The 23,631-nt window shown below is 32.7% G+C and overlaps 1 protein-coding gene across 2 annotated transcripts in view; it reads right to left on the bottom strand.

The window, feature by feature from the left end:
- Positions 1–23,631, bottom strand: part of LOC108911727 (collagen alpha-1(XV) chain-like) — a 233,900-nt gene that overhangs the window by 48,353 nt on the left and 161,916 nt on the right. The window lies entirely within an intron of this gene.

Below are 23,631 nucleotides of genomic sequence, written 5' to 3'. Positions count from 1 at the left end.
TTCAGCAGGTACATATTTTTACAAACTCAAAAACTCCAAAAACAGTTGGAATTAGAAGGCCTGTAGTGATACATCTAATGAGATAACTAATTTTTAAAATAAAGACATGAGCTTTATATAAAAAAAAGGTGAACTAGTGTCCAGCTCATTAAAAAACACACTGTAAAAAAATCGGTGTGAGTGAAGGCAAGAAGGTGCAGAGTGAAGTGAAATTATTGAGTAGATTTTCACTCAATATTGATCATTTTACTCATTTGTGATTATTAGGGTAGCCCAAAAAAAACGAATTTTTTTTTTCGTTTCTCTTGTGAAAATATGTTAGTTCATCATATTTTAAGAGCCCCTCAAAATATCTGCTCTAAACAAATTTTTTTTAGAGGTCGCTCAAGAATTTCCAAAATCGTCAGAAATTGAATTAAAAAAAAATGTTTTTTTCGTTATTTTATCATTTTCTAGGTTGAAAAAAATCTCGATTCTTAAAATTTCAAATCGATTTCAATATTAACGAACTAATATTTTTTTTTATTTAATTTCATGATCAAAAGAATAGAAATAAATCACGAAAATATATAAATACTTGACACAGTGCGGTAGTAAATTTTGCCTCAAGTGTCTCTTGATTTATTTCTATACTTTTTTTCATCAAATTCAAAAAAAAATATTGGATGATATTTTTTTAGAGATCGCTCGAAATCCTTTTAGGTACACTACTTTTAAAGTTAAAATAATTATGAATGACCTTTAGAAATTAAAAATCGATTTGAAATTCTCAGAATTGAGTTTTTTTTTCAACCTAAAAAATGATAAAACGAGAAAAAAATAATTTTTTAAAAATATATTTTGACGATTTTGGAAATTTTTAAAAATCTTGTAGGACCTATAAAAAAATTTTTGAGCTGATTTTTTTGAGGGGGCTCTTAAAACATGATAAACTAACATATTTTCACAGGAGACAAAAAAAATATTCGTTTTTTTTGGGCCACTCTACTATGTAGATATGTTTTCAGCCACGAAAATTGAATAATTCCAAATACTTCGAATTTTCACCACCAAGAACGGCGGTGACCGCACTTTTAACATTAAGGCGATGTTTCGAATTGTATTAGCTATGACCTGTCCAAATTTTGTTAACTCAACTCTGTTGGTTCAACCATGAAAATTGAATAATTCCAAATACTTCGAATTTTCACCACCAAGAACGGCGGTGACAGCACTTTTAACATTAAGGCGATGTTTCGCATTGTATTAGCTATGTCCTGTCCAAATTTTGTTCGTGAAATTTCAGTCAAATGGGGCGTCGACAGAAAATGATACATTATTGAGAAAATTAAGTGATTTTTTTACAGTGTAAAATGTTTTCCAAAATGTTTCGGTCATTTTCAGCCACTTTTAGCAATTTCCTCAAATCGTGCGGTTGCTTCAGTACAACAAATGAAGGATTTGCATCAATATACATATAGACATAGTGGGGTCTCAAGATCAGGCCACTTTTTAGAGTAGAACCCAAATCCAGCTTTTCTTGAATACGTTATCCTTAATACTGGGAGCAAATTGTGCCTAAATTCACTCAAATATAAACGAGCCACATACAATTTCAGTAAAAATTAACCCCGTTGCGTATACAAGATAAATTCAATTTTGGAAAACATATCTTTTAATGTATGTCCATAATATCGCACGGATTTATTCATAAGCCCGTTATATCATACAAACCCGTAATGGTTAATAAACAAAACCGAATCAGCGATATTTATGCGCAGACAGTATTATCTAATTTCCGAATTAATTCGTACAGGCGGCTCCGGTTGCATAATAAAGCTATTACATTAAAAATCGGAAGTAATCAGGTCTCGTGTCGCTCTAGATAGAAGAATATGACAGGAGTTATGTTAATCAGCACTTATCTAGTACAGGCTGCAGGGTGTAATGTTTAATGGGGATTATTTTGGTTTTTAGGTCAGATATGGCGCAGTTCTGTACCCATAAATTTTGTATTTTGAGGCCGTATCGACAGTTCGCTATGCGCTCGGCGTTTAGTGATTTTTGCGGCGGTTTTAAATTATATACAAACATGTGTACGCGTCTATCGATTACCCAAAAGAATTTTTTTAATGGAACTTTCTTAATTACGACGTAAAGCCACAAAATACGTCGCAAAATCAAGGCTGCTAATTACCCCCACAAAAAAATGACATTAAAATCCACGACACCCAAATCGTCCGCGATATTCTCACAACCAGGAAATTTATATGGATTTTCCGTCCTCTCGGCTAGGCGCAATATATCATAAAATGCAGAAAACTTGTATATATGCAGGGCCCGGTGTAAAAATGAACAAATAGCGACGGCGTCGCCTCGTTTAAGGAGGGAAAACTGATAGCATTCATCTTGTGCGATTTAACATGATTCAATGGGATTTTTCGACGAATCCAGGTGTAGGTACCCTTCATATGTAAATTTGTAGGTTGGCGTGGAAACGTCTGTATGGAAAAGTCGAGTCGGACGGCCTTCGGGGTGAAAAAGTTAGGTGAGTGACAATTTATTATTCCAATAAACCACAAGCTCGACAGACAAGTATACGTAACTATTACAAAAGTCGTAAATATCTAAATTTTCACTCTATAAGTACGAGTACAACTGAGTGAGTTTTACTCAAATCCGAATTACTGCTAACTATCAATTGGGAGACGTTTGACTCTATTCCGAGTATACAAAACCAATTTAGAGTTGACTTTTACTCTAATATGCTTTAAATTTAACTATTATCGAGTCATTTTTTACTCAGACTTGGTTTTTGATTAACTAAATACAGAGTGCAAAAATAAATCACTCATAAATGAATAATTAGGGTATACAGTGTTGAAATTAATTCACTTCGCGGGGCCTCCTCCTGTCCTGGCTGAGACCCGCCAGCTGAGACCTGCCGCCGCCGGCTAAGGCTTGTTCTCCTGGCGATCACGTTTTTCTGGAGCATCTAATTGGCCCCTATTGACTGTGGTCGAGATTACAGAAGCAACATGTAAGTGGTGCCATCTTCATGGCGCCATTCAAATTACTCGAAATTAATATACATTTAAACTCGCTCAGTAATGAGGACATTTACTCTGATTTAGGCACAAGTAGAACTTGGAATGGTTTGTTCCATATTTTGCAAAGAATGCATGGGTATCAATTGTAACAATATTCAAGAAGTCGAAGTTGCAGAAAACGATGTACTTGAAGACGTAGCTATTGATTCAATTTGAAAGTGTAAATGTTAAATAAAAAAAATGTATATATAAATACATTATTAATAAACTTTATTGTACTTAAATTCTCAAGTTTTTGCTAAATTATTTTATTGTAAAAAAAGAAACATCTCCATATTTCAGATAAGTAATAATATATGATTAAATGTAATTTCATTTGAAAAATCCCTCATAGTTTCATACAGTTGTGAAAATCTTTAACAAATAAAACATTTGAAATATTTTTTTTATTAAGTAAATAACCAATTTGTTGTAATTTGTTAAAAACGACGAAAATATAAAAAAAAAATATTTAAGTTTGGGCGGTTATAACTCAGTCAATATTAGTCCGAAAACTTTTGAAAACGCATCATTATGAAGGTAATCGCATTTAATTTTTTTGTAGTACAGCAATTTTCAATGCCTACTCCTACTAAAAAAAAAATAGTCAAAAAAGTAAAAAAATAAAAATATCTTATTTTTTGTTTTCTTTAAAATTGTTTATTAACGATTTTTTTGCATAAAATTTTTCTTTTAAATTTTTTAAATGTCATTTCTGGTAAATTTAATTCTCTACAAAATTTTTCCTATGAACTATACCGAAATTTTGCTTCGTTTTCGTGTTATATTTAAAAAACTTCAAAAGTCATGTGATGAAAATCCTTGAACGTCTTATTTTCTTCGTATTTTGCAAAAATGAGAATTAAAGGGTAAGCGCGACGAATATCGAAAAATTGGCTAAGTTTGAGCGGCCATATATGTCAATTTTCATCCAAAAATACTTTACAACCTCTTACTTTGAAGGAAATTTTATCTACTTTTTTTATGAACTATAGCAAAATTTCACTTCGTTTTCGAGCTACAATTAAAAAACTGAAAGGGGTGCATTTTTACCCCTATCTCCAATTTCTACCCTCTAATTTAATAGCACTCCGCAGTTTTTTCATCTAAAATGACCCTTTGAACGATTCATGCAATAAAATTGCTCATAGTTCCTTTTAACCTTGTTTTTTTTGGGTATAATCAATAGCCTATAACTCCTATTCTTAGGAAGAATTTATTAAAGGAGTACCTATACTTGAGTGAAACGACTCAGTCGTAGTTTAAATATAATCACAAAAGAGTAAAATGATCAAAATATCCAATATTGAGCGAAAATGTACTCACACTCCGAACCTTTATCACACTTACACCGATTTTTTTACAGTGCAAATTTAACCTTCTTCGCTTCTGAATGTGAGATATTTCTGGTAGGCAAAGACCGTTTATAGAGAGAAGAAAAAGCATAGGCCCGAGTTCTGATCCCTGAGGCACCCCTAAATGTTAAATATGACCGAGATTTAGAGTCATTGTGCTCGCCGTATTGTTCTCTCTGGCCAAGAGAAAACGAAATGATAAAGTGAAATAACTTATACAGGCTATTGCTCTCCACATTTTATTCGACAGTTCCCGGCACAATTCACACCTTACAAACGACCCATTCGCTGCATTTTAATTGAAAAATCCGTCTCGTCATATATCGCACGTGTATAATTTATGTGTGCGAAATCGGAACGAACAAGGAAATGACATTTATTATGTTTCCACCAAGCGTGAAATCTCCTCACCGGCCCAGCCATTTCGGTCCGTGTTATGTAAATTAATTTTGAATGACCTGTTTTACGTCCCATATCAAGATTTATATCACTCCAGTTTAGTTGCACAAGATTAATACAATACACGTTATTTAGTCCCAAATTGTTTTCGGGTGCTCTGCTCCAGACAATGGCTTTGTCCGAGAAGTGCTGCATTTTAAGTAAAAACCATCCAGCAAACTTTGTTACACTTAATGTTAAACTCTTCGAGACATAACGTATGCATGAAATGCATATACCAGTGAGCCACCCTACATTCTGAAGGACAAACTATGACGATTTTGAAATTGCATAGTTTATTAATTATGACTAACGTTTATAGCCCAGTCATTATAGACAAAAAATCAACTCGAGGCTAGTTGGGAAACTTTGTTTTAACAGTGGTCAAAGTTATGGAAAAGTGATTTTTTGACTCACGTAAAAAAGCTATTATTCATAGCGAAAAAAAGTTTATACAAAAAAGGTAGGTATTAAATAAGCCTATAAAATGAAAAAAGTCCGATTAAATTCCGATAATTTGTTTATGCACAAGAGCTCAAAAATGGTCGAAAATTGCCGTTTTTTTCAATTGCTAATAATTAATGCAATTTTCATCGCAGACACTTGTAATTCAGGATTTTTGAGGCTTTTTACACCCTTAATAAGTGGTAAAAATTTCAGCTCGAAAGCTTCATTGGTTTGGCGTTGGCGGAATTTGTTATCTAAGAAGATGCTATTTTCAATTCATTTTTCCCAAGCTCACAGGCGTTGTAGGGTTTTGATCATTAGTTGTTTTTGTACCTAAATAGTTGTATTGACATAGGCATTTACTGAGAATTTAGTTTTTCAAATTTAATTTGTTTAAAATTGACTGAAAAAATGTTAATATTTATTAAATTGTTAAGATAGGTAATTATTATAAAATAAAATAGTAACCTCTTTACTTTAGTTTTCTTCGAATTTAAAAAAAAATCGTTGTTGTAAGTTGATTAGAAGCTGAGATAATTTTTTTTATTTATTTAATCGCAGTGACCTTAATTATTAATATTAAGAGCCGAAATTTGGAGAGAGTATACATTAAGAGCTATATTTTCATGTCCTACATTAACATTAAGGTGAATTCAACTATTTAATTTCGAAAAAGAAGATAGCGGCGATGCGTTCTATTACTTGGTCTAGCGAACGAGTGGGGAAGGCGAGGCTTAGCATGCGCGCTTAACGATGTAATAAATATTAACATTTTTTCAGTCATTTTTAAACAAATTAAATTTGAAAAATTAAATTATCAGTAAATGCATATGTCAATACAACTATTTAGGTACAAAAACAACTAATGATCGAAACCCTACAACGCCTGTGAGCTTGGGAAAAATGAATTGAAAATAGCATCTTCTTAGATAACAAATTCCGCCAACGCCAAGCTAATGAAGTTTTTGGGCTGAAATTTTTACCACTTATTAAGGGTGCAAAAAGCTTCAAAAATCCTGAATTACAAGTGTCTGCGATGAAAATTGCATTAATTATTAGCAATTGAAAAAAGCGGACAATTTCGACCATTTTTGAGCTCTTGCGCATAAACAAATTATCGGAATTTAATCGGACTTGTCTTATTTTACAGATTTATTTAATACCTACCTTTTTTGTATAAACCTTTTTTTCTCTATGAATAACAGTTTTTTTACGCCAGTCGAAAAACTACTTTTTCATAATTTTGACCATTGTTTTAACAAAGTTTCCCAACTAGTCTCGAGTTGATTTTTTGATATTTTGTTTATAACACGTTTCTGAATAATATTCCGCAGAAAAACTTCTAGTAGTATTTTTTTCCCGAAAAAAAGCTATAATGATTGGCCTATTATACGTTTTCGGAAATGACAGAAATGATTGTCAGGGAATGTTGATTTTTTTGCGATTAAACGGTATGAGTTATCAATAGTTTAGAAGAGACAAAATTTATATTTAAAAAGAGTTTAAGAGTTTTAGCATTCATCAGAAAAAATTGTGAATAGTTTATTTGCGAGGGTGGGAATGTTCAGAACATGGCGTTTGATATTTTGAAGCGAATGGCACAATTACGCGTTACAACTGGTTTTGCATAAACAAACACTAGTTTTGTCCCGCACCAGGTCCGAAGCCACAAATTAGTTATTTAGTTCTCTACAGAACCGAAATATTATTCCCAAATCGCGGCACATTAATCATGTTATTATCACACGCGTTACGCTTGTATTCGTATAACATCCCGATTTACCTTTCGAACAGTACCAACATTAGCGTGTTCGCTTGCATTCCAGATTATTCAAAACACCTCTTAGGTCATTAAAAAGTTTGTCATAGGGCAGAGTTATCAGTCGCCTGGGTATAATTTAAAGGTTGCGGTAAACAAGGGCTTTTATCTAAATTTTGTGAACGTTTAGCGTTCCCCAGCTACGCAATACGGACAAATGAATTTATGGTCTTCAAATTAGCATATTTTAATATGCATTGCGTTTGTCGCATCACTATCGTCGGTCGCTCTCGAGGGTCCGTCCGTGATTGCGAGGAATTAAAAAATTCGGCTCGATGGCTAGCGCTTTCGCCTTTTCGAAAGAAATAATTCGCAGAGAGATGAAATAATGTACGAGGTGTCTCAAACTCGATAGTATAGGCCTACTGTGATACGTGGTGTTAAATGGGCTGAGGTAAGCTCCATTTTCAGTAGAATGTATTATCTTTGGGATTTGGAGTGAATAAAAGGAAAAACTTTGATATTTTGCATTTTAAGAAAAAAAGCGTAATTTTAAAAACTTTTGACTTTTTTTTAATGAAGTTGTCATGGGAAAGTTAACTTTTCAACTACTTTTCGTTGATTTCGTGTATTACATGTTATTTTTTTAATCGAAGGGTAATCAAAATGGGGCAATTTTGCCACAAATGTTACTTTCGTAACCTTTAATTCCGAACAATTTTACCTAGTGACCCTTTTTCAAAGGAGTAAATTTTTTTTTATTTTCTAGACACTGTACATGAAATTTTTACTTCCATTAGAATTTTTTCTTGCTCCAGCGGATTTAAATTTGAATATAATCATGAGAAAGCTAGCCTTCATTATTGATCTCAAAAACTTAGAATAAAATTGTAATATCAACTGACGTTTACATAATATTTGTACAGAATATTAATAGGCTACCCATTCTCCCCACGATTCACCGATTTTCGAAAAAATCCTTGTGATTAATAAGGAACGGATATAATTAATCATTATTATTTATTGCTGGATTTAGTCGAAATAAGGTAATGGGAACAATTAGAATACGAGTCTTAGCTGTATAATTTATTGCGACGTCTGTGTCGATTTTGGGGCGTAGTAGTTTGATACGTACTTTAATTAATTGTAAGGACATAATGAATGATTGTATTTGTAACACTGGTTTCCTTTATCTCATATTTAGGTGTTAAAACTGCCACTTCTATTCCACTGATTTGTATAAGTATAATGAACATAAAGTAAAGTTTAATTCTAATGACACCTTTTCATTCAAGTTTGATATGTAGGCGGGACTGTTATTTTAACGATTTTTGTTAAATATTACATAGCTATAATGCGCTACAATTTGTATCAATATATTACCACCTCCTCTAGGTTATAATAGTAATTCAATGAAAACAATGTTTTAACAACCATTTTAGTACAAAAAATTCTTATGGTGGCCATAGATAGGTCGCCGCTCGCTTTTTTGTCCCGTTTTTGCAGTAAACAAAAAAATTTTTAGCTCAATTTTAGTCGATCATCTTCGTTTGTTAGTTTCAGGCAAATTTATGAGTGACTCATGAGCATTCACGAATGTTGTAGAAAGGAAGAATTACTAAATATGACAGTAGACAGATATAAAAGACAAATGTTATGTGGTTATCATTAAAATCTGTCGCCACTGTTTCACATGCTCTTCTGCTAGGTACGACTTTAATTGATTCTGGGGCAGATTTACCTCCATCAAAAGACATGGGGGTTCGAAGTCTACTTCAGTTCCCAAAGCGCGTGTTGAAGACTATTGAGAATACAATTCAAGTTTGAAATAGAATAAGCTTGAAAGTCATCAAAGTTTCTGAATCAGTTGATCCATCAGCATATTTGATTCATTAAAAATAATTCTTGAACTATAGTTGGAGTTTTGGAACAAGATATGGTTTTAAGAGATGTCTTGCCACCACGTCTGGATTAATCTTGATCTATTGTAATATTAGGTACATTAATTTACGAATTCCAACGAAGAAAATGGTAGTAGTTGATTGGTTTGAGTTGAAATTTGTTCGATTAAAAGAAATTCTCAAAAATAATCCTTCAAAGGTACCCACCACCAAAACTGCTTTATGTAAGAGGTAAATCCTATGTGCAGCTTTATTAATAAAAGTTAAAACCTGATGCCATTCCGATCCCTTCGGAATATTACTTTCGTTAACCATTAATTTGGATTTTATAACGGAATATTCGGTCCACCAGTATTTGGAGAATTTGTTTGGACCAAAATAAAAAAAATCAAACAAATCATGAACTGAAATCAAATTAAATCAATAATACTACCACCTACTGGATTTGGCATTTAGGATCAGAATTAAAATGCAAACATCTCGTGACAGTTTCAGAAAAACTATTAATTTGGCATCACCACCCCACAAAGAGCGATGACGACCCTGGTTTCCAAGATTTATCGTGCTAGTACAAATATGTTGCAAAAGTCATAAAGCTGAAAGGTAAAAAATGATCTTCATTTGTGTTACCTACGTTTTCTTTCTATAAAATCAGCCCGGAAGATCTATATTGTATTTCATCCTTTCTTATAACGTTCGGAAAAGCCCCTAATCCCATCGAATTTGATCCACCTTCGGTGGTGAACAGACCCCGTCACACAAATTTCGACTGCTGGAAATGAAACGCTCGGCACGCTTAAGTGAATTTACATAGCAATTTTCGTATGTTTGTTATCGATGCCTACGCATCTGGACTTACTTGAATTTTCCAGGAAAACAAACATTTTATATGGACAACTATTATAATTATTATTATTAACGTTACGATCGATTACAAAAGCGTCGTTTACAAGTTTGTGTCATCTAAAATAACGGAAAAATATTTCTGTTATGTAAATTCACTTGCGTATTGTTTGTTTAGTCACGCAAGAAATTTTGTGTTGCCCTTTTACGCTTTTATTTCTGTGTTAAGTTGGTTCTATTTTGGTCCACGGTCGTATAAAATTACATACACTGTGAAATTTGTACCATGTTGGTTAAAATTTTGAGTCACTCGAGTCACTTTATATAGAGATATACATTTAAGCTTCGTGTAATATGCGCCACACTGTTGATTTTCTTCCACAATATTTAAAATTTGTTGCTAACTGAAACAACCCATTTTGAACGCGTGTAAGACTGACGTAAACAAGTGACTACGGTAATAAGAGCACCGTAAAAACCACGGTAATACTGAATAAACATGGATGAGTTACGAATCAATCAAATGAAATTTGTTTGGGAGTTGTGAAGCGAAAGAGAAACGTACTTTTATAAGTAGAATTGGAAAAAAAATTCTCTAAACTCAGTAGCATATTGATGTGAATTATTTAGGGATTTTTTATATCTTAAAAGGAAAGGAATGGTATAAGTGGTGTGTTCTGTTATGAATAATAGATGTAATATCTAAAATGGGATATCCGTAATAACAATATTGCCCCGAAGTACCTTTATACAAGGTAATGCGGATCATAGCAAATCTAATAATAATTGATGTCGAGAAGGGAGATGGTAATAAGATACTATGAAAAAATAATGTAATACAGAATGTAAATCAATGTGTTTTACTTACAATCTTTACTGGCGCAAGTAGATATTAGAATATTAATAATAAAAGCTAACGTTAATAATAATTTAAGTTTTCAAAATACAAATAAAAACAATAGAATTACTACTAACATTATAGAAAAGAAAAAGAAAACTTTGGCGACATAATTTTTTATTAAGTTTACATTACATACATACATACTCGTACATACTATTTATTTGGGGAAAAGGTACTGCAAAAGAAAAGCTTAGTCGTAGAACTGGAACTTACTGCAAACTATTGGAATATTTTCCTTACATAAAAACTTTCTTTGCAGACAACCCTCTACTTTATTTCAGAAGAAGTAATGGTTTTCATAAGCACATAGATTTGAAACTTTAATGGCCCCATCTTGGGAAATACTTAATTAAGTACACTAGGGATTAATTTTAAGAACTCTCACAAAAATTATACTTTATCCTGGTTTTATTTGAGCCGCAGTTTTCTACTGGTGAGTGTTCCATTAAGATATTCTTTTAATATTTTTTATCTCGCTGTTCCCAACTAAACCAAAAAGGATTTCATTAGTTTTCTGTTGAATTAGATTTTCACCACATCGAAAAGAAGGAAAACTTTTGTTTTACAATTAATTTCTGACCCATGTACATCATTACTTACTGCAGTTGTGCAGTAAAAAACATGTGGTTACATTGAAGTATAATAAATATTAGTGCCTTCCTGTTCAGCTGGTAGAATATCGTGCAAAAAATCTAGATAATGTACTTAAAGAGTTTCAAGACAGGATTAAGTTGCTCCGACCTTGAACCTCTAGCTTCTGCGAAGAGAAAAACTCAACGCCTTGCAAAATGCGGGTATTTTGCTATAAGAGGCAGGTTGGAATTCGAGTTTTGCCTTATCTGTCACCCTGTTTTCACGTATTTTTAGTGACGAACTGCTAGAGCTTACAAAAATGTAAGCAGATGCTTTATATAACAAGCAATATTTAATTTGATGCAATTAGCAATAAAATACGATAGAAACCAACTAGAAAAAACTGTATAAAAGAACTAGGTCTGTCCTGAAGTTTTAAACGTAATTCCAACTACACTAATTTAAAATAGAAAGTCCATATCGTGAACAGGCCACATAATCATGTTAGAAAACTATTCGGAGCACAGGTAACACATTTAACACTTTAGACCCGCCCAAACTTTAAGGAATTGCGAATGAGGTTGACAACCATCAGCCTCAGGTGTAGTACAAGTTCTAAACAATACTAATGATAATGTAATTGCCCTTTAGGTAGATTGGGATACAGTTTCAAGAGAGTCGTGTAATTTTAAACGAAGGAGGTAGAGACACAGCGGAAGGCTTCCGAAACAAATTTTTACCTATTCGAATTGATTAGGTACTTTCTAATGGGGATCGGGATGATGACTATTTATTTTTTAAATTTCTTAAGGGACGGGTCAATCTAATTAGAACTAAGTTACCGCCCTGATGGGCAATGGGCAGCTTGGCGCCCATATTTAATCACTATTTGTTTCTTCACATAATGGTCGAGGCAGTTTTTGCTTCAAAACAGCTACAGAAAAATTTTCTGTGCCAGACACATGAGTACATAGATTCTGCAAACTCTTAAAACCAAAATGAAAAGTAGGTGCCATAAAAATTGGTGTTTAGGACCCAAAGAAATCTACATTGGCACAGAACTTTTTTTGTGTGGCTGCGTTATTATTTATTAGTGATTAACATTTTTTGTAAATAACGTGAAAATTTGCACCTCGCTAGCCAGTACTCAATCAATCTTAAATTGAATACAACAAAGGAGTGTATAAACTCTAGCGCTGTTAATAGAGTATTTTCCTTTGGCAGAGCGTTTTCATGTGACGAAATTGTTTCGCTGTCTATTGTACAGTTCAATAAAACTCTAACAAATTGCTCAATTTTCCATTTTAATTCTGAATATGGCTTGAAAGAGTCACGAACCTCACTTGGCATGAAATGAGTTATGAATCAAACGATATAGTTGCATGTCCCGACACACTGGTACAATTATAAAATGGGTTAGAACTACCATGCGCGGATCAAAATATCAGGAATATTGTAACAGTAAAAAGTGTGAGAAATAGGCAAATATCTCTTTTACGGTTCATAAATAGAAAACGTTTTTATGACTACCATAAATAAGACTGTGGTATAATCAATTAATTGCATTTTTGAATTCCTTGGTTAATATTAGTAGAGTTTATTAAATGTACATGGTGTTTAAAACTTACCGTTTTCGAGATAATCAGTTGTTTTTGAAAAAAAAAATCACAATTTCAGTTCTCTAAATGAGGTTAGATAGCGTCTAAACAGTAAGAGTTAGAAACCTGCAGTTTTCACAGTTCGTTTTGGCATAAGTTACTCTCTCTCTCTGTCATCTGTGAGCAAAACGTGTACGTTATTCAGACTCGGAAATACCGAGACCTACATTTAATAATCTTACCAGTTGAAAAACTTTTTTTTTTCAAATGGAATGGCCCATATTAATTATCATGTGTGAATGCAAAATTGAATGCTCTTTCGAGTGATATAAGGTTATAGATACTTATCTTTAACAGTTTTCCAGAAAAATCCAGGTTCTTTTCTAGTGGAATAAGAAGTGGATCTTATTTGTGGAAGGGCAAAATGGGCGGTGACTATTAGACGCCTTCAATATAGCCATCTTTCTCTATCGTACGGATTTCTATGACTTACTTTATCGCTCTCACGTATCGGCCGATGAACCATGGGGACTTTCCGACCCTGTATATAAAATAAATGCGACTAAGTTCCCATTCTTAATCGTCATATTGTATTTCCAAATTACATTTAATGTAAATTTGTCAGCAATAGTTTGGACGTTATTTAAGGAACTTGTATCTTGTTAAAACCAAATGTTGTAACTATTAAAGTTAGGCTGCTCTTCGTTTAACGCTGCTATTAGAAGTTTTGGAAACTAATATAACCGACCAGCCACTGTAATACTGTATTTATTGTGACAATATTTATTTTATTTCATTGGTAACAAAATATTGAGGTTTCCCTATTCATTCTCAAGACCATGAAAAGTTTAAAATGAACATTCGACATAGTTGAATAAATCGAATATATCTACAATGCTGTTGGTGTCACAAAAAGTATACAATACGAATTTCTGTTGGAAATACAATTTTAAATATAATTATGAGAAGTTCAAAAAAATCAGTGGTTCTGGAACTTTTCCAACAGTTCCTTGCAAAATGTAAATTCTTATTCTAACGATTGGTTGATTTTTTAACTTCTGATGAAACATTGTATTTAAAATTACGTTTCTATAAAAAATTCTTCAATTTTGTTTTCGATTTTTCAACTATGTCGCTGACTTATTTCATATTTACATATTTTTTTATATCGACATTATGGTATTAATTATTGGCAGAGCATGTCAGTAACATCCTGTATATTTATACAAGAGGACGTGTTACTTTAACACCGTTAGATCTAGACAAATAAAAAAACATTATAAGGCATACGTAGGTACTAATCTTAACCATTTTGTAAATATTATCATTTAAGTAAGAGGTAAAACTGGGATAACTTGCACAACTTGGCTACGTTGTATTACTGTGGGCGCCTATCCTGACATTAGACATTGACATACCAATTTCAGTACTTCTCCAATCATTTGTATTTATTATTTGTAAGGATTTAACTCTAAAATACAAAGATAACTTAAATTTTGTTTGCGTGAAATTTAAATACGCCTCTGGTTTCAAGTTTTTGTAACATATCATTTTAAAATCGTCAGTCATCTTTTTCAATTAAAAAAATTAATTATTTTTCTCAGTTTTTCTCCCTAGAAGGGAATTTTAATTTCGAATTCTCAGTAACAAAAAAAATTGTTTATATCAAGATCAATGTATTGATTATAATAACTATAACGACTCAAAGCTTAGTATGATTTTAAATGGTGTAGGTATATTGAGCATTCTTTTACTTTTCAATATTTTATCTCAAATATTAAATATCTGATCGAGTAGGTAACCATTTTATAAAGAAATATAATACATACAGCAATGCGATTATGTAATTAATTTACTTCCTTGTCGATCATATAGAACTCCATAACCTACTACTCTGCGGACTACAGCCTTGTCCAGCGATGAATTAAATCCGCAATTTCTAAGTAATTTTACTTACCGACATGTTTTGAATGTGGGTGAGATATGACATCTACGACATACTTTGTATGATATAATCACCCACATCTATTTCCTTATTCGTCCAATACGAAAATGGCCATTTTTGCAGCAGGCCCACGGCGCTATAGACATCCACAAAGCGCCACGCAGTCTGCATCAAAGGGAACTAATATGCAGCTACTTTACTCATTAATTCATACGTTTAATTAACGAAACTAGCAAACGCAGGACAAAGCCGCAGTAAATTTTCAATGAGTTCCATGTGAATAGATTAAACTTGTTTAATTTCATATGTGGCGCGCTAAAACCCCCCGGATAGTCCGAATTATCTCGGGGAATTCATAAAATTATGGCAATTAGCATCACGGCTAAACATTTACAGTGAAATAACATTGTAATCTCGCACAACACGTGTCGCGTACTGTAAATACTAGGCTGCCGTGTCGTTAATTCGGAGGGAGGTTACTATGGGACGGCGATAACTGCTGATACTCGATTTAATTTGCAGTTTGAGCCGCCGAACTTCAAGTAGTTAGTCAGTTTGGAAGTAGAGATCAACTTTTTGTATTAAATGGGAACAGAAATATGAAAAATATGCACTTTTGTAGGGAAAAGTTTTTCTGTGGGCCCCTCATTGCCCTTTACACCTTCGTTTGTTCTTTATTTATGTCAATAGTTTGTTTATGTATAAACAATAGTTTAACTATTAATGTAATTAGCCTGTGAATAATTAGAAAATAGTTTTCTCTGCCCTTTTATGAAATCCTTCTCCCAGCCTGTATAATCCATTGCAAATTTCGATCCTAACGTTTAATAAAGTGGAATGTTTGCTCTGTACAACGTAGTTAGCAGTCGATAAACACATTGTGCTTTTCTTCCTCTCTCTATATACCGGATTTGAGGTTTGCATCGCCCTAACATTCTAATTAAATTAATTGATAATACATTTGCACACATTTCTACTTTCCCACGCTTTAAGCGGGGGACAATTTTGCCACGGTTAATCCAATTTTTAATCAAATATCCTCAAATGCTAATGGCCTATATGGCTACGCTTATGTTGTCCCTATGTGGATTTCAATGATTTTTGTACACAAATATGTGAGTTAATTGTGTATAATTGCAAGTACGAGTATAATACTTCGATTTTTCATGTCTATTTACTATATTTTGTTTTCAATCTATTGTTCTCAAAAGAAATTACCACGACAATCAAACTGGTTCAAAAATTTTACTCAATACAGACCTAGAAACCAAGCCAAATTTCTAATTAAGACAAAAAATCGTCTCTTGGTGGGAAAACTCAATATATTTTTTTTTTCACGGGGAAATAAATGGGTTATGTTTGTACTAGTTTGATTATTTTAAGTTATAGTTAAAAAAAGCCTAAGATTAATTCAAGCTTCAATACAATTGATTCAATTTTTAAATTAAAAATTGTGTACTTTTGGGACTATTACATTGTTAAAGTCCAGTCCTAGGAACACTATTTTGTCATTTAAATAAGTTGTCGACTTTGTCATTGTTCTAGTATATTGAGAACTGTTTTATTATTTGTCTAAATAATTGGTATTATATGTGTTTATGTAATTCGAAAATTTATATTTTAATATACAGGGTGTTGTATATTACAGGGGCGTAAGATTAACAGCTTTCAAAATACAGCGAGTATTAATATTGGGGAGTTTCATCACAACGTGGCAACAGCGCTTAACCTAACGCTATACAGCTGATGCATACCACGTGTGTACGCGGCAGACTTGTTCTGCGGAAAAAATGTAAACAACTATTTGTATCGATTTTGTAGTACGAAGATAGTGTTGTGCTTAAATTTTAGCTCGAATTTTAGTAATTATGAATCTCTTAAAACTTTTAATCAAATTATGATATAATTATATTATAGACACATAAAATCATATTCTTAGCCGAACACGTATTTTTCAATAAAAAAATTTTTGTCGTTAAACTCATCCCTCGAAAGACAATAAATAACCTTTGCATGTTAAAATAATGACTTGGCTTTCCATTCTCCAAATGGATCAGCTGTAATCACATTTTTTTAAAAGTAATTTGATTTATTATAATTTATTATCTCATTTTATGTGACTTAACGTCGCAAACTGTAGATTTAAGGTGAAGATTGCCCAAAAATACGTCCGAGAGAGGATGAATCCCGCCGAGCATATTATTTCCGCCCCTGAGCCAGGCATTTTAATTTAATTATACAAAAAAAAACGGATCAAATTTCACTAGTAGATTTTCTCGATAATGATTATGTATTTCTACTATTTTTACGTATATTAAAAAGCACAAGTAGCTTCGAAAGATCTCATTTAACAAAAATACCTAATCATTCAGTATTACTGCGGGTTTTATAGCTCTCTTATGACTGCGGTTTACTGTTTACATCAGTCTTACAAGTGTTTGAAATGGTCTATGTCTGTAGGTAAGCAGAATTAGTGGGTATTGTTTTAAGCATAAAGAAAATGGCTCGACGAGTGCCTGGACGGTCCCAATCAACAGTGTAGCGTATATTAACCGAAACTTAAATCTATCTGTTCCTATAGCTGTGATTCCAATGAAATTTTTTTGACATCCTGGTATTGACATAATGCAGAATTGATTTTTTAATGTGAGTGCTAAGATAGATCTTACCCCACGTTCCCCTACTTGGAGTAAAGGACGTAGACGGCTTCAGTCTAATCTGGGAAATTATACCCCATTATTTATTACGTGCACGAAGCGTATTTCGTAGTCCCAGAAAGCCCTAACATCAAATTAATTAAAATCATTAAGGACTGCATAAGGTATTCCGCTTCGACGTCAACAGCCTTGCACAAGAATATAATAATAGGATGTTAAATAGGAACTAGCCTAGAAGGGGTGTGAGAGAACATTACTTGGTTATTTAAAAAACTTCCCCCTGAATTTTTCAGTAGATTCGCCTCAACTAACCCCGTTGCACTCGTTCTGTCAGGATGTACAAAAAGAAAAACTTAATTAGGTACCATTAACTTCACTCTCGCCCACAAAAATGTAAATTATATAAAGTTTTAAATTAAATAAAATTACCTAGCTTGTTCGAGCTAACGACTTTGTAGAATTTTCTTTCCCGCTAGTCACTCTAATTGACGTGAACTGAAATATGACCCGTTTTGGAAAAAATCCTTTGCTTCGTTAGTTTTTAATTCGTTAACTCAATATGTGGGAACTTCAAATTTGGCAAATAATATTTTCACAATTGTTTTTTTCCGGGCGTTCCTTCTGCCGAAAATTCCACGTATTTCGCGCACAGTCTCAGCTACATACTCTCCGTACTCCATTTTGCCAACTCTTCGGAACGAAAGTGGGGCACAATTCAAATCCTGCGTTATTTTTATATGTATTTTATAACACCTACGCCATTGTCATATATTTTTATTAAATCCCACTTTTGCTAAAATGTTATACAGTGTTACGGGGATTAGTTCCATGTACCTATGCTCTAAATTTTTAAATTTCGCATTTATTAATTTCAGAGTTGGTCGAGCAATTTATTTTTTTTAATCCGGGCAATATATATTTTTAACTGGAATATAAAAATAGTTGAATAGATAAACTCCAATATATTTGTCAGGTCGCAAAATGCATATCGCATAAAAACATGAGATTAAAATTAAACAAAACCCCTCATTTGTAAAGCTTTTAGGAAAATCGGAATAGGTAATTACAGTGGATATAACAAATTTATACCTAAAGTCCTTAATATCGTTGCTCTGCTGTTTTTTTACACCTTTTTTGAAGCCATTCTGTTTTTCAGATTTACCGAACAGATTTATTAACAAATATTTCACCTGAAAATATACATATTTTAATTAACTTTAGACAGTACCAACACCGGCTTCTTAAATATGGATGCGGGATAATACGGAGAAGTTGGAATTTGTAGCCGAAGTTGTTTGCGTCTGCAGAACACCCATTTGACATGTACGTGACTGCTGCTCTCGACAACTTCCCCGCTGAAACTGTACCGAGTTTTCAGGCGCTGAAGATAATACATGCACACGTAATTACGAATCTCGCACAAACTTGGGCGCGTCGATGTTTACAAATCACTTTCGCTAATATTCTGCCGCTGTATTACTTGGAAACTATCTTTCTGGAACACTATTCCTAGTGTTGTTTGGTCTATTTTGTTTGGTTTTCCACGAGAAACAAACTGGTTACATGAAACAGGGAGACAGTCATTTATTGGGGTGTTCCAGCGAGTTTTTGATACTGGTAGTGATATTCCTCGCCTCGGAAAACCGATTGCTTTGCAGGTGGAGAACTGTCGATCAGTTTGATGTATCTAAAATAGAATACAACCTAAGAATTTTTATACATGAAGTTTAAAAGCAAATCGCAATAATTTCATAGACAAAATTCTTGGTACATCCTGGATAATCTGAACCAAGTGGTACAAATTGACTTTCAACACAAATTTTCTAGTATTGAGTGCTAGTGTTGTGTAGAAGACTAACGGTAGAACACTATTGATATATTTTTATGATTTTAACTAGTTTAATTTAGATTTCCGTTCAATGAGTGTGCTACACATACTCCCTCGCCCCTACAGAAACTGATCACGTCGCGATATCCTAAATAATATATGCGTGTAACGTTTGGACCTTATTTGCGCTGAAGATAATCAGAAGTGGGATATCCATTAGTAAGTTACAAAGCACGCTGTCGAGCTAGGTACGTGCCTGCGACGCACCGACGTACTGGCGTCATATAAATTAGGAGAAGAATTTAGTGCACGGAAGTGTTAATTCCGTAGAGCGGACTATAGCTCCGCCTGCATTACGGGACTGAGATGGTAGGAAAAAGTTGCTATCTAGATGAGTCGAAGCGCAGCGTGAATCTTAATTCGCTTTATGTGTAGCTATATGAAAGACAAGTTTAATATCCGTTAGAATTTTTGTTAAAGCACGGTATCTTTTTATTTTGTAAATAAAGTTTGTCTAATCTAGTTGCATGGAAGAGTTAGGCGCGCTTTTATGCGATTCTGTGCTATCTACAAACATAAATCTATTTCGGGCTGCTGTAGATGTAGACGAACACCCTGTACACGCACTCCTTAGTTATGGGACCCGCGTCAGTTTTAGAAAAAGTTCGAAAGTTACGTGACGCAACATAATAATGACTTCGAGACACGCCGAGGACTGGGTTGTTAATGGAAATGGCAAACGATGAAAAAAGAGCTGCTATGCTTCCACACTTGTGGAATAAGTCAAGTCGCTGACATCCCCCAGCAGTTGTCGCGAAAGGAATCAGATATTTGTGTTAAACCTAAAGTTAATAACAAAGTACACGATTTTTTAATGGGGGATATGACAATTGAAATAGAATTGAATAGTGTTGAATAAAAAAACATCAATTTATCCCAGGTGTATGATTTTCTTTATTAAATAGTTGATCAAACCTTTGATTGACATGATTTTCAGTTGTTTTCAAAGTTTAGATATGAAAAAATAAATTAATTTTAACTCAGAAATACATATTTATGAAACAGCAAAACCGAATCAACAACTTGGGAACTCGGGAATGCAATTATAAATCTGAAATACACAGGAATGAAATTTTTCCGTTGAAAAATCATATCCTATCACATTTTTCGCATTGTTACGCTGAAGATATTTGTTGCCTGCAAATACCGCATTCCTCGTAAGGGGTGAAATCGGGAGAACAGTTTCTGTCACCTTGTTTAGCCTCGAATGAAACGTATCACACTTCTATTACTCGCTTTTCGCTTGTGACCTTAACCTAGAGGGGTGATTTGAATCGATGTCGTTATATCTCAAGGACCCGAACATTGTTTAGCGCAGAAGTAATTGAAGTTCTATACAGGGTGATTTGATTGTATGAGTTAAGTTTATTAATTTAATTCAGCTTCATTATTAGTTCACCTATGCCAATAATGAGTCTCTCGTGGTATTCGTGATATGAATGTTTAACAGTTTTAAGATGTGAAACATCTTTGTTTTAACGATTCATGAAAAATTTATCATATTTTTTATTGGTAAAACAGTTTTCTTTAATCGCGAAACGCATTTTTTTACTATTTATTTACGTAAGTGGTAATTATTTGCACAGGTAGGTATAGGTTTCTCGAATGTTTACAAGAAGATGCGGATTCAACGTGAAGGGAAGTAAATCAAAAACCTCCGACTTTATTCAACTTTATGCAAGCAGCGGAATCGTGCGCTATGAATTATTTCGTGAGCGTTTCTCACTCGCAATCCGAAACAAATCATTCCGCTTTGTCATATCCTTATTTGACGCAACGTTTATCATTTCCTTATTCTTTAATTAATTGGTTTTTATTTCCATCGCAGAGCTCGCGGGGATGTTTATTTGTTTGTTTCTTTCGGTTGCTAAGCAGCTTAATTATTCGATTGATATTAAGGAAGAATGGAAACCAACAAAATTAAATAGGAACGGAAGGAATTAAATGTTATTCAAAAACAGTACCGAATATTGAGTTTCCCGTTTTTATGAAAATGGAATTTTTCTATAGCTGCGCGTTATTTTAAAGTTAATAAATATTCAAAAGATCGGTAAATCATAACAGACAAACGAAAAATCTGTATAGATGGCGTGAATCGGGACTCGCTAAGGTCAGTTTTGCAATTGAAAAAATTTTTTTCAAAATGCAAAAAATAAAAAAATTTCCATCAACTTTTTTTTCCACGAACGTACCCATTTTTTTTGTGATAACTAAATTTATCTGTTTTTTTATGAACATTTTTTGTGCAGAAATTTTTTCTCTATCTCTTCTCCTTAAAAAGTTACAATAACAAACATTATACAAAAATGTATCCTATTGTACTGGAATTAGTCGTGATTTAATCAACATTGCTGTGAAAACAATGGCTGAAACTGCTGTCACAAGTCTGTTTACATATTAGTTTCTGTCAAACGCTATTTCTTGCATGATAAACAAACTAGTAAGTGGTTGATAAACATTCAAAAATGTTCACAAATAATGAAAAAGTTGACATGATTTGGATTTATGGTGAATGTAAAAAAAATGTCAGAAGAGTTGCTATCTTATATTAGACCAAGCAAATTAGAGCAATTCAAATTGATTACGCGCATCAATAATGTCAATAATGTAAATTTTGCAATATTCGAGATATCTTCTATTCATCGTAGAAACGTATTTTTATTTTAAACAGGGGTAGCTCGACGAAAAAATAACAATGCGCATATTTACGAATTCGTAGAATAGCCCTGAACCCCAGAAAAAAATGCATCTTTTATACTTAATTTTTTTTTAATTTACAAAAATGTCACAAAAATTATTGTTAAACGAAATATTAATTAAAATTTCAATTTCGGAATTATTTTACTATTATTAAATAAATAAATGAAGTTATCGTTCATTTAAAAAGTTATTTTTTACATATTAAGGCAAAGTAAACTTGTTTTTTCAATATTTTGTTAGCTATTTAATTACGATTTAAATTCATAAATTATTTTCAAATTATTATTTCTCATAAAAATAGAAGAAAAAAAAATTTAAATTGTTGTATTATATTGCTTATATCTGTTATTGAAAATTGTTGTGATTAATATTTATTTAATTAATTTTGATTGTTACAAAAAATTTTTTGTATAAAATTAGTAATAAATATAATAAAAAAAACTTTATATATTAAAATTTCAAAAAGTTAAAATTGTAATTTTATCGACCGCATTATTTATAGTAATATTTTTTTAATTTTGAGAATTTTGCAATCAATTCAAATGCTTTTTATTCTTTTTTAAATCTTTTAACAATAAATGACTTTTTTGTTTATTAACCGATTTTAATTTAACAAATCTCATTTTGTAGATAATATTATTCCTATTATTTAAGCTGTCTGTGAGTCACTTTTCGCTAAAATTGATGGTTTTCCCTGCAAAGTGAAAAAACTGTTTTCCTCACTTATTTGTTTAAATAGAAAAGTTAGCTATTAAAATTTTTTGACTCACGAGATGAGAGATGTCTTGTACTATGTTCCTTTAGACAATTTTACAATAATTTCGCGGATAGGACTATTTTCGAGTTTCTTTTTTATTTTCGCTAATTTTCCTGGTGTATATCATGAGAGATATCCAGAGTGTCAAGCTGTTAACATGAAAATATTTGCCAGATTGGAACAAATTTTGCGTGCTAACGAAAATACATTTTCATCAAGAAAAGAGAAAGGACGTATTACAATATTTTGAGGAAAATCCTACAAGTTCTATACGACAGGCCACTTTTGCATTAAACTAAAAAAAAAGCTCTGCGAAGTATTTTGAGCTCAAATGGTTACCAAGACTATAGGCTAAATAACTTATCTAACATTATTTAAATAGCTTATTATTTAAATAGTTCTACCAAGATGTTTTTTTTTTCATAGAGACGACTACATTTGGACCTCTTCCTTTCGTTTGACCTTGGCGCCATTTTGATTAAGTAGTCTACGAATTAGGACTTGACTTTATGTTGGTTTACGTCTTCTTTGTGTTATCCTCCTTCAAGGGTATTTATAGAATAGAATACACCATCACGGTAATTGCTACTTTTCGCAAAATACCCCCGTCGTTATTTCCCCAAATTTGCTTGAGCCTCTTCTATTAAGTCCGTCTTATTCCGTAAAAGGTACCTAAGCCTCGGTAAGATTATTTAATGTTTACACAAATACCTGCTTCAGAACAGAGACATTCCGCCCATTAATTATATTCAGGGGTTTATATTTGCGGATGTACACATTTTAAAACCGCATACGTCGAAT

Source organism: Anoplophora glabripennis, unplaced genomic scaffold (assembly GCF_000390285.2).
Source record: "Anoplophora glabripennis isolate ALB-LARVAE unplaced genomic scaffold, Agla_2.0 scaffold149, whole genome shotgun sequence".
Classification (NCBI taxonomy): domain Eukaryota; kingdom Metazoa; phylum Arthropoda; class Insecta; order Coleoptera; family Cerambycidae; genus Anoplophora; species Anoplophora glabripennis.
This window is presented reverse-complemented; position numbering and strand designations above follow the sequence as displayed.